General features: G+C 34.6%; 1 protein-coding gene across 1 annotated transcript in view; it reads right to left on the reverse strand.

The window, feature by feature from the left end:
• LOC143249305 (single-stranded DNA-binding protein 3-like) overlaps nucleotides 1–5,447 on the reverse strand; it is a 68,644-nt gene extending 63,197 nt beyond the window's left edge. The window contains exon 1 of the mRNA XM_076498906.1: nucleotides 5,362–5,447. The gene's annotated coding sequence lies outside the window, so the exon portion shown is untranslated. The remainder of the gene's footprint in view (nucleotides 1–5,361) is intronic.
• Nucleotides 5,448–14,754: the final 9,307 nt, after the last annotated feature.

The raw sequence follows: 14,754 nt of genomic DNA on the forward strand, positions 1-14,754 counted from the left end.
AGCAGAAACAAACTGAAGGGAGAGCTAGACCAATGAGGAAGCTGTAAATAAGAGATGTAGAGTATACCAGTAAAAACAGTTTTAAAAATAAACACAATAGATTTAATAATAAGATTGGTTGTTATTATTATAACGTTATTCGGAAGAACATTTTTGAGTTCAGAACTCTAGTTGAAATGGAAGACTATGATATAATTAGAATTACCTAAACTGTGTTTATAGTATGCATTATTTTGAAAGTTAAGGATTTAATGTATTTAAAAGTGATGGGCTTCTTAAAAGAAGGAGTGGGGTGAGCCTTTATATAAAGAATGAACTGTATCCTGTTGGGATTGTAGATATAGTGATAAAGTTGAACCTACGTGAATTATATATTTAGGGGTTTTAGTTCTAAAAAAGTGTTAATTGACAATTGTTTTAGGCCATCTAATCAGAAATACGATGTAAGTGAGAAGCTATGTAAGAAGATAAGGGTTATGACAAATAAAAGTACCGATACAAGAATTATAAGATACTTTAGTTTTATACGCAATGACTGGGATTGCACGGAGTCAAATAGTGAGATAGAAATATCATCCTGAATCATTTTCAAATGGTCTTCTATATCAAATGACAGAGAACCGTCCAGAAGGATGCCGTTTCAGGAGTGAATATTTGCAAGAGTTGAAGTGGGGAATGTTAGAGAGAGAATGATTAGCGCAACGTTATATTTAAAGTTTTGTTGCAAGTTTAAATGAGAAATAAATTAAATTCTAGTATTAAATTTTCGGAAAACTAATATTGCAAATATGGGGAAACTTATTATCGGAGTATTTGGATAATGAGTTAAAGATGATGAATAACAGATCGGTTATTTTTTTTAAAGATTAAAACGATAACAATGAATATCAAACGTAAAGCCATAAAGAAGAGATCGTGGCTAGATACCATACGTTTAAGAATTTCAATTTACAGATAAACAGGAAGATTTACGAAGCTGTAGGAAAGTCTGGGAGCTGTATAAAAAATACATTAAGAAATCAAAAATGATAAAACTGACAGCAATGAATTTTTAAGCGTTTTGTTATAGGCAATGAAAATGTTAAAATTAGGAATGGGCCATTAAAGGATGCTAATGGCAAGATGTTCTGTTGAAAACTACAAGATGGCTGATATTTTAAATGTTCTCTTTTGTTTCACAAGGGAGAATACTAGCAATATTCCTGACCTGATAATTCTATTGGAAATATTGGAATTAACTTGAATCATGTTTATATTAATTCCTTGGTGATAAGTACAAAGACTGAGGATTTGAAAATAGATAAAGCAATAGGCTCAGACGAAGTTCTTTCTTCAAGATTTTAAAGGATGCCAAAGATAAAATATTCGGGTCTCTCTTCCTTTCCCTAATTTTGGCAGTTCACAACACATTGGCCAGGTACCCAAGGATTGGAGAATTGCTAATATTATTACTATTTATAAAGAGAATGAAAAGAATTACCTTACAATTACAAACTAATTAATTTTACTTCTGTAATCGAACAAAGTCTGGATAATCTAAAGAAAAAGCTTTGCAGAATCATTTAATGAGTTATGACGTTAAAATAAAAAGAAAACAAGCTGGATCCACAATTATCTTTTCTTCGAGGATGTTGCTTGTTATCTAAATAATGGAAAGGGGTTGGACTTGGTGTACTTAAACTTTAAAAAGCTTTTAAAAAGGTTCCACACATAACATTAGTTAAGACAATCGTGTTAATTGGTGTTAGGAAAATAATAGTTAAATGAATGTTAAGGTAGTCAGAGAGAATAAAGCAAAAGACTGTTATTAATGGGGTTCAGTACAACCATTGTAGTAATTCATAGGTAAACGCTTGGGCCTTTTCTTATTCACTATAATGCTATTGGTAGAGGCATAACTGATAAAATGGTAAAATTCGTTGATGCCTTAAATTTTTGGGTATTTCTAGTCCTCTGATTTCTCTGGGCTGTATCATTAAGACAATATAATGAAGTGACACGAGTTTAAGATTTTGAAAACATGAATTAATCTCAGTTTAAGATATCCTTATTTTTTTAAAAAAACATAGTGATTGGCAATAGAAGATGCTGGAATTTTACAATAAGAGGGGAAATCGATGATTTTCTGAAAAATAAAGAAGAAGATAAGAATGTTTACTTTTCTTCGGGTTGATGTGAAAGGATAGCTGTGATGTACCAGATAGTTCTTCGCTCTGTATATTATATTACTTTATTTTTTTAACATATTTATACAGTCAAAGTGCGTAAGCTTGCTCAGATTTACATAAAATCACACCAAGGTATTGTATAATATTTCAGTAACAAAATCACGAAATATATTCGAAACAGTTTGTTATATGTTGCTGTTGTATTTGAGCACAAAGCTACACAAAGGGCTATCTCTGTTCTGCCCACGACGGGTATCGACATACTGCTGTGTTTCTAGGGGAGAACTTTGTTATATCAGCCCTTTGATTCATCTTATTGATGGACTGATATGTAACTAAATCGTGAGACAAATATTAGTGGAATTTTCTGAAAGTTATCAGAAAATAGTCGAAATACTGTAAAAAATTAAAATGAAGTAATATAATCCTGCATATGGAAAACAAAAACCAGAAAACGAAAATTACAAAACAAAAACAATTAAAACGATTGTATGTTATTAAGCGCAAATAAACTGTCCGTGATCTGTTCATTTCGAATATTAAAACCTGATTTCTAGGGTTATAAGCCCAGATACTTATTACTGAACCACTAAAGGAGGAATTAGAATGAACTTTGAAACATAATGAACGAAATGATGTGGTATTTGGAATCACTTCAATCCCATGTTCCGAATCCACTTTACGACAGGTAGTTATAGTTTCTATACAACTGTGCGTTTGTGTTTTCTTATAGCAAAGCCACATCAAGCTATCTGCTAAATCCACCGAGGGGAATCGAACGCCTGATTTTAGCGTTGTAAATCCGTAGACTTACCGCTGTACTCGCGGGGGACATTCTATACAATTACTTTAGCGTGTATTACTTTTACTCAGGAATTTTTATAAAATTAGTAGAGATAAATATATATGTAGATACCTTAAAGTCAACAACCTATTCTAAACAGCCTATACAATGTCTTTACAAATCAGTTAATTTGATTATATGTTTGTATTAATAAAATACTACACATTTTCATCTACATATATATATATATATAACGAAACAAGCTAGAGTACCCTTTTTTAGACAATAGAATAGAATAAAACACAATGAAGTTTTTAAAACTTAAATTAGTTTTTATTTCTTACAAGGGGGAAGGCGCCCATTCATGCTATTTAGAATAAAAACACAAAAACACCAAAGAACACACAGGAAGAGAATAGATCTTAGTTCATATGAAATACTTAGAATAGTTAGAAATTCGTTTATTAGCCGTAGATAATTAACCTTCTATCTCAGCAGAATGTCCACGAGAGGTCCTAAGAGGCCCGGCATGGCCAGGTGGTTAAAGCGCTTGACTCGTAATCCGAGGGTCGCGAGCTCGAATTCCCGTCACAACAAACAAGCTCGCCCTTTTAGCCGTGGGTCGTTATAATGTGACCGTCAATCCCACTATTCGTTGGTAAAAGAGTAGCCCAAGAGTTGGCGGTGGGTGGTGATGACTAGTTGCCTTCTCTCTAGTCTTTCAACACTAAATTAGGGACGGCTAGCGCAGATAACCCATGGGTAGCTTTGCGCAAAATTCAAAACAAACAAACATGGTCCTACGATAAAAAAAATATTCTTGTATTTTCTTGCATTGGAAGATATTCATTGTTTTCAGGTCTTCTTTAACACGTCCGTTGAATAACTGTAAAAGATTTATGGATTTAGTAAGATGCCATTTTAAAAAGTCAATGTTAAATTCTAGGTCAGTAAGTGTTGATTAATTTGCACTCTCAAGATAAATTATATGAAGAGAGAGTTAACTGATGTTTTTATTAGTGTTTGTTTTAATTAATTGATTGATTATTTGGAATTAAGCACAAAGCTACAAAATGGACTCTCTGTGTTATGTCCACCGCGTGTATCGAAACCCGTATTATAGCGTTGTGAGTCCGAAGACATACCGCTATGCCACTGTTAATCATTACATATTTTATAATAGCAATTTTCTATAAGTGAACTTCACTTCTTAATTCGTTACCTCTAGTTGTTTTTCATCTAAAGACTATTCATTCTGAATGACATTCCTTAAATATTTTGCGAGACTGAATTTATATTGAAAGTAAATCAACATCAACCAAGAATGATTTTGCATAAACCTATACTTCATCTTACTTCAAGTACTATTTCATTCTTCTGTCAAAGTCTTCCTCCCCCGAGTTGCTCAGTAGTCTACGGATTTACAACTTTATAATCAAGGGTTCGATTCTCCTCGGTGGACTCATCAGAAAGCCCTTTGTGGTTTTGCTATATGAAAATACACTGTTAGGATTTATAACATTAAAAATGATGTCTCTCTACTCACAGTGGACACAGCATAGATAACCCATTGTGTAGCTTTGTGCTTAATAGAACTAGTACATGCACGAACACACATTTAGTCAGTAGATTTTTTTTGTAGAATACCTTTTGTTGAATTCGTAATTAAACATAACAAAAACAGCAACAACAATAAAAAACAACAACGAGAAACGCGATCATATCTCTAATTGAATTAGTTTATTGTATAATTCACGTTAGATTTTCAGCCACACTTTATGGTTAGAGATATAAGTGCTATGATGCTTTTCCTCCATCCTGTTAAGATATTTCATACGCCACCTAGACCTCCGCTATTACAGCGGTAAGTCTACGGATTTACAACGCTAAAATCAGGGGTTCGATTTCCCTCGGTGGGCTCAGCAGATAGCCCGATGTGGCTTTGCTCTAAGAAAAACACTCACTCAAACACACATACGCCACCTGTTGAGTCTTTTAATGTAACTAATTCTATATTGTGCTGTAAACAGCATAGAACTGTTTATTAATGATACACGGCTTTATCGAAAGTATAAATCATTTCAACCTCCATCAAAAGTTTAGACGATATAACAAAAAATTATATTAAACATGAACTTAAAAAGAAGTGACCAAAAACGTTTAAAATCTGATGTGTTTCAGTGACTGATAATGTGCCCTCAACCAGTCGGTAAAAGTCTTACGCACTTCCTAATACAATCAACTTAATTGCTATGTACACTAGCTATATCCGGTTCAGTACTAAACCTTTACCTTGATAGCATGACTACGGGTGTGTATATTGTTACTGTTGACTACTGTAAGAATATTTCCATGAAGTGTTTCAAAAATGTCAAACAACAAAATATCATACAAAAGAGACAACCTTACCTTCATGGCGTTTATACCAGTATAAATCTTTTCGCTCTGTCGCATTTTCCATACGTGAAGAAGCGTTTCGTGCGCCTTAGGTACTGTAGTTAATTGAGTAAGAAACAATTTACTATATATATATACATATACACAGACACACTTAAGTAATAAGAATGACGTGTTGATTTTTCAGGTCAGGAATTTATTCGTTTGATCTTCGCTAACCATGTCTCGTAAAGATAAAGGTTGATTATTTATGAAAATAATTCTATTTCTGGTTGACAGCTCAAATGATTTGAGTATCTGTAAACATGCTGTCATTTTAAAACTTAAACGTTACGTTTCACTTCACCATGCTCTACTCATGGTCGCTACGAATGGATTTAATACGCCAGCTCTGAGGAAAAACTTGAAGGTTTTTGCTTTTAATTAAACAACAAAGTACACAATGGGCCTTCTCTGCTGTGCCCGCCACGAGTTTGAAACCTCGGTTTGTAGGAGTGGTATGATCCATAAGATTTACCTCTGAGCCACCAAGGGCTGAAAGTCTAGGGTGTTAAAGTTCTAAAAAACGTTAATTTGAAAGGTAAACAACATTTGGTTAATGAATATAGATGCAAAGCTACAGGAAGGCTATCTGCGTAGCTGTCCCTAATTTAGCAGTGTAAGACCAGAGGGAAGGCAGCTAGTCATCACCACCCACCGCCAACTCTTGGGCTACTCTTTTACCCACGAATAGTGGGATTTGCCGTCACATTATAACGCCTCTACAGCTGAAAGGGCGAGCATGTTTAGTGCAACACAGAATTGAACCTGCAATCCTCAGATTACCAGTCGAACGCCTTAACCCACCCGGTCATGCTGGGCCTAAATTCCTTGGAAAGAAAGCATTTTATTAATTAATAGTAATGTAGATTACCATTAATCTTAACGAATCTTTATTAACATACGCACAAATATTTTTGTTAAACAAACCATACACCAGTTTCAACTTTAATAAAACTAATTGTAATTGTTTCTATATGGAACGCTTATATTCGTAATATCTAAATCACAGTAACAAAAAGTCCCCTGCTGGTACAGCGGTAAGTCTATGGATTTACAACGCTAAAATCAAGGGGTTCGATTACCCTCGGTTGACTCAGCAGATAGCCCAAAGTGACTTTGCTATAAGAGAAAACCCATACACGGTAATAAACAACTAATAAGTTCTTAAAATTTTCATGAAAAGCTGAGGCGTCTAGTTTTTAATACATATTTTTTAGATTAGCTAAATAATGTGTGTACATTATGAGTGATCTCATGTTCGTTTGGTCCCCGGCATGGTCAGGTGGTTAAGACACTCGACTCGTAATCCGAGGGTTGCAGGTTCGAATCCCCGTCACACCAAACATGCTCACCATTTCACTCGTGGGAGCGTTATAATGTTACAATCAAACCCATTATTTGTTGGTAAAAGAATAGGCCTGGCATGGCCAAGCGCGTAAGGCGTGCGACTCGTAATCCGAGGGTCGCGGGTTCCCGCCCGAGTCGCACTAAACATGTTCGCCCTCCCAGCCGTGGGGGCGTATAATGTGACCGTCAATCCCACTATTCGTTGGTAAAAGAGTAGCCCAAGAGTTGGCGGTGGGTGGTGATGACTAGCTGCCTTCCCTCTAGTCTTACACTGCTAAATTAGGGACGGCTAGCACAGATAGCCCTCGAGTAGCTTTGTGCGAAATTCCAAAACAAACAAACAAAAGTAAAAGAATATCCCAAAAGTTGGCGGTTGGTGGTGATGACTGGCTGCCTTTCATCTAGTCTTGCATTGCAAAATTAGCGACAGCTAACGGAGATATCCCTCGTATAGCTTTGCGCGAAATATCAAACAAAGCAAACCATGTTCATTTGAAATGGTTGCGAAATTAATAAGTTCTTCCTGAGTCATTGTTGATGAGATCAATGTTAAAATCAGTAGTTCCATTTATTTCGGTGGACACAGCCTGATGTGAAATTGCTATAAGACAACATATCATTGTACGGTTTAGCTGTTCAAATCTTTTATTCAGTAATTTGAAAGTTGCGTCCGAAACTGTAAAGTAAAAATTTAATTTAATTTTTTTTGTGTGTGTGCGTATCGCCAATAAATTCATCAACAGGTTCATGGTCATTGAGCTGAAACTTGTTTCTGCAGCGAACAACATTTGTGTTTGGAAAGTTTGGTACCGCTTCAATAATTTCAACCAAATCATTACAAAGACTTAAAAATATTCTAATCTTGCATCTGAGTATTTCTTCCGTTAAAATGTCATCCGAATTATTTAAAACCTCTGTGTATTTTCTGATATTTAATTTTGGTTCTTGTAGCAGTTTATACTACAACAGGACATAAATATTTAAAATTCTTAATTTCTGTGTGCAGTAACGAATGACATATCTTCATTTTTTCATTCAACAATTTTATTGGATTATCATGCCCCCTAGTGGCACAGCGATATATCTGCAGACTTATACTGCTAGAAACCGGGTTTCGATACCTGTGGTGGGAAGAGACAAAAATAGCCCTTTGTGTAGCTTTATGATTACTAACAAATAATAACAATGAACTATCATATGTTTCTCCGAGTTCAAAATATAACGGATTTATGTCGCCAGTCCTACTTTCCCATCTTGTTTCTGAAACTGCTTTCAATATTAATTCAGTAATATGTTTTTAAAATGTCCCATCTTCGAGCTGAGGAGGATAAATAACAACATATAATTATTATACAATATTAAATACTCCTACAGTTTAAAGAGTGACTTTCGTCGTATCATCCGTTACGAGGTACAGGTTGTGGAGAGAACATAACACAAAAACAAGCTTATGGGTTGATAACTAATATTCTTTTTGGTAAGCCATTAACTTCACTACACATCTTGGCGCCATTGTCGTCACTCTAAACCCAGATGTCAAGAATATTTAATTTTTCAAACTTATTCAACAACAAAAATGAATAAATAAAGATAGTAGAGAGAGATTAAACCTTTCTCAGTGGAATTTATGATTGGGGAAAACCCAAGAAAAAGTTAATGGATTATGATTTTGGCTCTTTCATTTTTGACATACCCTCTACAACACTGATAATTCTTGTGATTTGAACTGTATAGCTGGTATCAAGGATTATCGAATAATATTTTGCTTTTCTAAGCATATTTAAAATGAATTCAATAATTGTCTCTGAATAAAATAACATTATTTCAGTTTGTTATAAATATGAACACATAAGGTGGCTTGTCCTTGTTATTCTATATGCACCTGATATGTTCAAATATCACTAAATCAACTTCAGCCACCAATTCTGTGAATTTTAAGAAATGTTCATTATTGGACTCAAACAACTTATGGGGCGTTTCATGGAAAGCTAGATTTTTGTCTCAAAATATTATAATACATAGTTGATCTGTTATAGCATACCAACTTTTTGCTGGGAGAAAGAGTTATTGTTTATTTATATTTTATTAATTTTTTTAAAGTAAAAGCGAGATATGACCAAAAATAAATCAATTACATGGTTAGAATAAATAAATATCAAATAATAAATTCTAGTCTCAGCCTTTATGTTGTAAAATAAAACAAAAATGAAAACAAAGAAGCACGAATACGCGGGGACGAAAACAAATCACATACTTAGTTTGCTCTAAATGAGTTAAGCCCTCCCACGGCTTGAGCAAAAAAATTATCCTGCAATTGTTCTGTCATTTACCGCCAGCTACGTTGTTCTTGTAAGCGAAAAGTTGTATCAGTCACCCGTGTCTCAGGTGGGCAAAAATACAGTCACGTGATAAGGTAAATTTTGATAAATATATATATAAGTCTGTGAGTATGGGGAAATTGATTGTTGAATTTCCTTGACCACCCTAATAAGCGTTGAAAAAGAAAGTAACATTATCTCTTCATATTCGTTTACAAAATGCTATTTCCTGGTTGAATGTTCGCTGGTGTCAGCATCTATGTACATGAATATGCTTTTTAACTATTGGCAATAAACTCATATACTGTAGATTGTCAGGTCCTCTTAGCTTCTAGATGAAGTTCAAATTAATTTAGCAATAATTTTTACCAACATTTTTTCGTTTCTTGTTGTTGATATATATACATAAAATGAAGTATGTATTAATATATCTCAAATTCAAAGCTGGAATTCCACATCGGAAGGTCGTCACAAAGAATCGAACTATCACATTTTCTTCATCGTTACATCCATGTCATTCATCAGAACATGAACAAAACACGTTATTTAGTAACTACACTGAGCACATTTCTTGTTAATGTTTGTTTGTTTGAGATTTTTGTGGAAAGCTACACAAAATTTTTATTGCAATAATATTCCTAATTTTGTTTTTGTTTTTTTAATTTCGCGCAAAGCTACAAGAGGTCGATCTGCGCTAGCTGTCCCTAACTCAGTAGTGTAAGACAAGAGGGAAGGCAGTCAATCAGCATCACCCACTGCCAACTCTTGGGATACTCTTATACCTACGAATAGTGGGATTGATCGTAACATTATTTGGCCCGGCATGGCGAAGCGTGTTAAGGCGTGCGACTCGTAATCTGAGGGTCGCGGGTTCGCATTCCCGTCGCGCTAAACATGCCCGCCCTCCGTGGGGGCGTTATAAGTGACGGTCAATCCCACTATTCGTTGGTAAAAGAGTAGCCCAAGAGTTGGCGGTGGGTGGTGATGACTAGCTGCCTTCTCTCTAGTCTTACACTGCTAGATTAGGGACGGCTAGCACAGATAGCCGTCGAGTAGCTTTGTGCGAAATTCAAAACCAAAAACAAACAAAATGTAACATTACAACGCTCCCACGGCTGAAAGGGCGAGCATGTTTGTTGTGACGGGGATTCAAACCCACGACCCTCAGATTACGAATCGAGTGCCTTAACACTTGGCCATGCCGGGCCTTCTAATTTTGAATTGATGTACTAAAGCAGTGGTTCCCAACCAGGGGTGCTTGCACCCCTTGGGGTGCGAGATAGCGTTCCAGGGAGTGCGAGATAACATTTGTTTTGGCCACCTTCACCTTTATTCTTAAATAAATAATTACTGTGGTTGTCCCACATTTCTCAAACTCTTTTACACTAACTTCAGTTTAATATAACATTTGATTTACCTTTTTCATGCCCTTTGCCTTTTTTCTTTGTAATTCTATTGCTTCATGTTTTGCAGCGTTTCGCTTCTAGTTTATACGTTGTCACACTTTCATTCATTGCCTTAATTGTATTACTTCCGTTTGATAGTTTCATTTGCTTGTAGCTGGTTTCTCTCGTCGTGTTTCTTGCCCTTCCTAACCCTCTGATCTCCGTGATTCTCCTTTCATCTTTTATTCTATGTTTGGTCTTTTCGTAGCTCATTAATTATTCATTCTTTCCATCGTATTACTAACGACAGTATAACACTAATTCCTTGGCTTTTCCCGTAGTTACTTACACGATTTATTCATACATTTACATTCTTCCTCTTCTAATTCTGATAATTCTATTTCCAAATATGACTTTTTTTTATTGAATACTTAATACGATTGATGTTCTATGTGAATTTTCGTGATTCTTTCCTTAACGTTAAAGAGTTCACGCGCTGTTTCATGTTTTTTTTCTCTCTTGATGAGTTGAGTTTTAGAGTAATTTATTTTTTACGTTTCTTTGTTTCATTATCGTTTAGACTGGCATGACATTAAAATACACAAATAAATCAAGGCCTTTGTTTAAGTATATATATGGTTTAGTTACTACAAATGATGCACGAATTTCACAAAATCTTGATGAAATACTATTGTGAAAGACTTCGTGGTCTTTCTTTCCTTTTCAGTTTGGTTCTTCCTGAATACAGTCCGTAGTTATCTTCAAACACTTTTCTCTTATTACTTTTTAGTCTTATATTTCGTAATGTCTCGGCCACAGTGGAATCGTTGTCCTAATTTGTTGCTATTTCATTATTATTTCCTTATTTATTACACACCTCTAGCATTCTAATTCTATTATTTCATATGCAATTAACAGAATGATGCCGTCAGCTAAATTCCGTATATCGGCTTGTAATTTTAGTAGCTTGTGTCTTTTCATTCCGCCCTCTACATTCCTTTCAGAATTTTGATTCTGTGTGTTCCATATCATTTAGAACGGATTGAAAAAGCGCAAAGGAACGAAAAATTCCACTAGAGAAAATTATGAAAATAAAATTAGCCCCGAGGAAAGAAAAATTGCAAGAAATTTTCGTTGTAACATATCCAAGTTTGAACAAATTGCGGAGTAATGTCTAGCGCAAAACTGTTTACAAAAGGAATGAATGTTATTGAAGGATACACATTAGGTTGGCTTACAATGCGACAAATTGTAAAGTGAATACATTTTCCTCACCTGCCTTGATGAAAAACGTGTGATCTGATTCATAGATACGTAATGGAGTGATATTTTATAAATTAAAAACACAACACATTTAATCACTTCAAATGATATCCAGCTCTTATATGATTACCTTCATTTTTTCAGCTGTCGTAGTTTGTCCATTATTCAGTAGTTGACTACGAACACGCTATGACACGAAATCTGTGATTGGATTCATGTAAAATAAATCTGAGTTCAGCAAAACTGAAACCTTTCTTAGAACCTAAAAATTAGAAATACGATATCCCTTATAATAAGTTCAAGATTGAGTTTGGTTTGTTTGAAATTAAGGACAAGTATACACAATGGGCTACCTGTGCTCTGCCCATCACGGATATCGCAACGTGGTTTCTAGCGGTGTGGGTCCGCAGATATACCGCTGTGTCACTTGGGTCTAAGATTAAGAAAATATTTCATTGTATCAGTGTTGCGTGAAAATTACGTGTATAAAGAATTTGGTATACTTCTAACAGAATTAAATTCAAATTTCAATGCCTCCTCTGGATTTATCATTATAAACCCAGAAGCTTACCGTTGATCCACGGGAGTGGAGGGTTGTAGTTCATTGTAACGGTTACAGACACAGCTTCTGGTGTTAGACTTCTCATTGTACATATAAATAAAGGAATCTTTGTAGGAAAGTTGTTCTATGTGTCATGGGTAAGTTTGACAAGTTATAACATTGAAATACGGGGTTCGAATTTCCGTGATAGGCAGAGCACAGATAACTCACTTTAGGGTTTCGCGTTAAAAACGAGACTAACATGCTGCACAGGAAGAAAAGTTTAAATTAAACGATTATAACCTCTTTATACTTTCTACTTCTATGGCTTTATGAGCTTGAAAACTGCCTTGACTGTTGATATGTTCAGTCCTTGATGGATGTGAAGAAAGGATAAATACTTATATTTTGTATGCGTATGATAGTCGCTATACTTATAACTTGAAACACAATAAGAGGTAATGTGCTTATAGTATTGCTACACTAATTTTTAATCTACCCACGAAACAGAGCGATAATACATGTGAATAAATAAAAAAGTATTATTGTTATTTCAAAGTCAACAAATCTTTTCCAGAAAACATATTTCATGACTGTAAATTTTTGAACCTAACAATATTCCACAATCTAGTATTTCTCAAAGTGTGGGGTGCATCTCCCCAGGTTGACGCAAGTGACCTCTTGGGAGGGGCTGATAGGGACAGTCGATAATGCAATAATATAAAATTATACGTATTAATATATACATATATTTATTAATGAAAATAATAAGTAATTACTACATCACATACAGCATTTTGGTGCGCATACGTGTATTACATCTCGTCACTTTAACAGACTCTTTTAATCATTACAAAAGTGATATGCATAAAATATATTTATCATAGGAGCCGTGAATAACGAAAGTTTGAGAAATGTTGCCATAATCAAATTATTTCAAATTTACATGTATTTGTAATCTATACTATACACTGAATTTTCCAACAAAAGGAAAATCTCGTAAGAGTGGGATTACCATGACAACCTAACGTCAGCACCCAAGGTTACTATGGTAATCTAAACAGAGGCGTGTGGGCTGAAAAGTAGGAGACGTATGAGTGGGCGTATGTTAAAGCTCTAACAGGTAACAGTGAAGCTCTATTTTGTGAACATATTGTTGTTATTTTTTAATATGGGGTATCAAGAATAAGAGAATGGCTTCAAGGTCATATCAGTTGTAAACGCAGTTCATAATAAACACACATGAGTAAATGAAAAAGAAAAAGAAAGAAATATCCCCATAATTCAACACACTAATGTACTTGTACTTAGAAGCACTGATAACCTGCATAAAACCTGTTATACAGGATAATTTGTATAATACCAGTTGGAGTACCCAACCTTTGGACGATTGAAATAAAAACTCGTTTGTAACAAACGATATGAAATTTTGCTTCTATTTTTTCCTAACATATAAATATTAAAAATTCAATTAAAGTACATAAAGGTACTAAAACCAAAAAGAAAGACATACTGTTTTCAATAATTCTATCAGTATGAAATTAAAAGAGGGTCCAAGCCCCCTCATTACTTTCCTTATATCTTTCTGTATCACTATGTTAAGTTGTGCTGATTTGGTAGTTTTTGTTTCGTAATTAAATGGGGGGCCAACTCCCATGATCTTATGACCTTCATCATGTCATACGATATCATTGTGTCAGGTGGGTTAAGACGTTCGACTCGTAATCTGAGGGTCACAGGTTCGAATCCACGATTTTCTTCTTGATACATCTGTCTTAGATATATGTATATATAGATAGATATATACACAAGTAAAATTACGCGTGTTACGACAAGAACTCTGTGATATATTGTTATTATTATATATGACAGACATATTGTTATTGTTGTACAATATATAGTAACGTGTTGTCATTTGAATCATTCAGTTTAAGCACATATCATATCGTATCGAAGTAGCTAGAAGTAAATAAGTCTAAACAAATGGCTTCTGAATCTAGTTTAATGTCCTTAATTTAAAGGAAAGTATCTTGCCAAATATGTTTTATAGTATAATGTTTGCCTGGTCAGTACAGAATAGGATAGTATAGTACTTAACAATTCACACTGAACTGAAAAACGGTAATGAAAATACAATTGTTAATCAGGCCTTAGAAACCGAGCGTGGCCTAATAATTAGCTTGCAGAGCTACATATCAGAAGGTTCATGATTCGAACTTCCCATTGTATACGCTCTGCACTTTTAGCTGGGCGCGTTACCAAATTGACAGTCAATCCCTTGGTCACTAATTCAAAGCTAGGAAGAGCTATACCTGAATCTTGGGGGCTTTGTGTCTTATCAGGTGACTTTCAGGCTGAAAAGATCAAATACCGAAATTTAATATCAGAGTCATCTTTGTTTATTAAAGTTCACAAAAACTACATGAGAGACATCTGCGTTAGCTGTACGTAATTTTGAAATAGTGGACTAAAAGGAAGACAGATATTTAACAATACCCTCATTAACTTC

The sequence above is a fragment of the Tachypleus tridentatus genome, chromosome 4, assembly GCF_004210375.1.
Source record: "Tachypleus tridentatus isolate NWPU-2018 chromosome 4, ASM421037v1, whole genome shotgun sequence".
Taxonomy (NCBI): domain Eukaryota; kingdom Metazoa; phylum Arthropoda; class Merostomata; order Xiphosura; family Limulidae; genus Tachypleus; species Tachypleus tridentatus.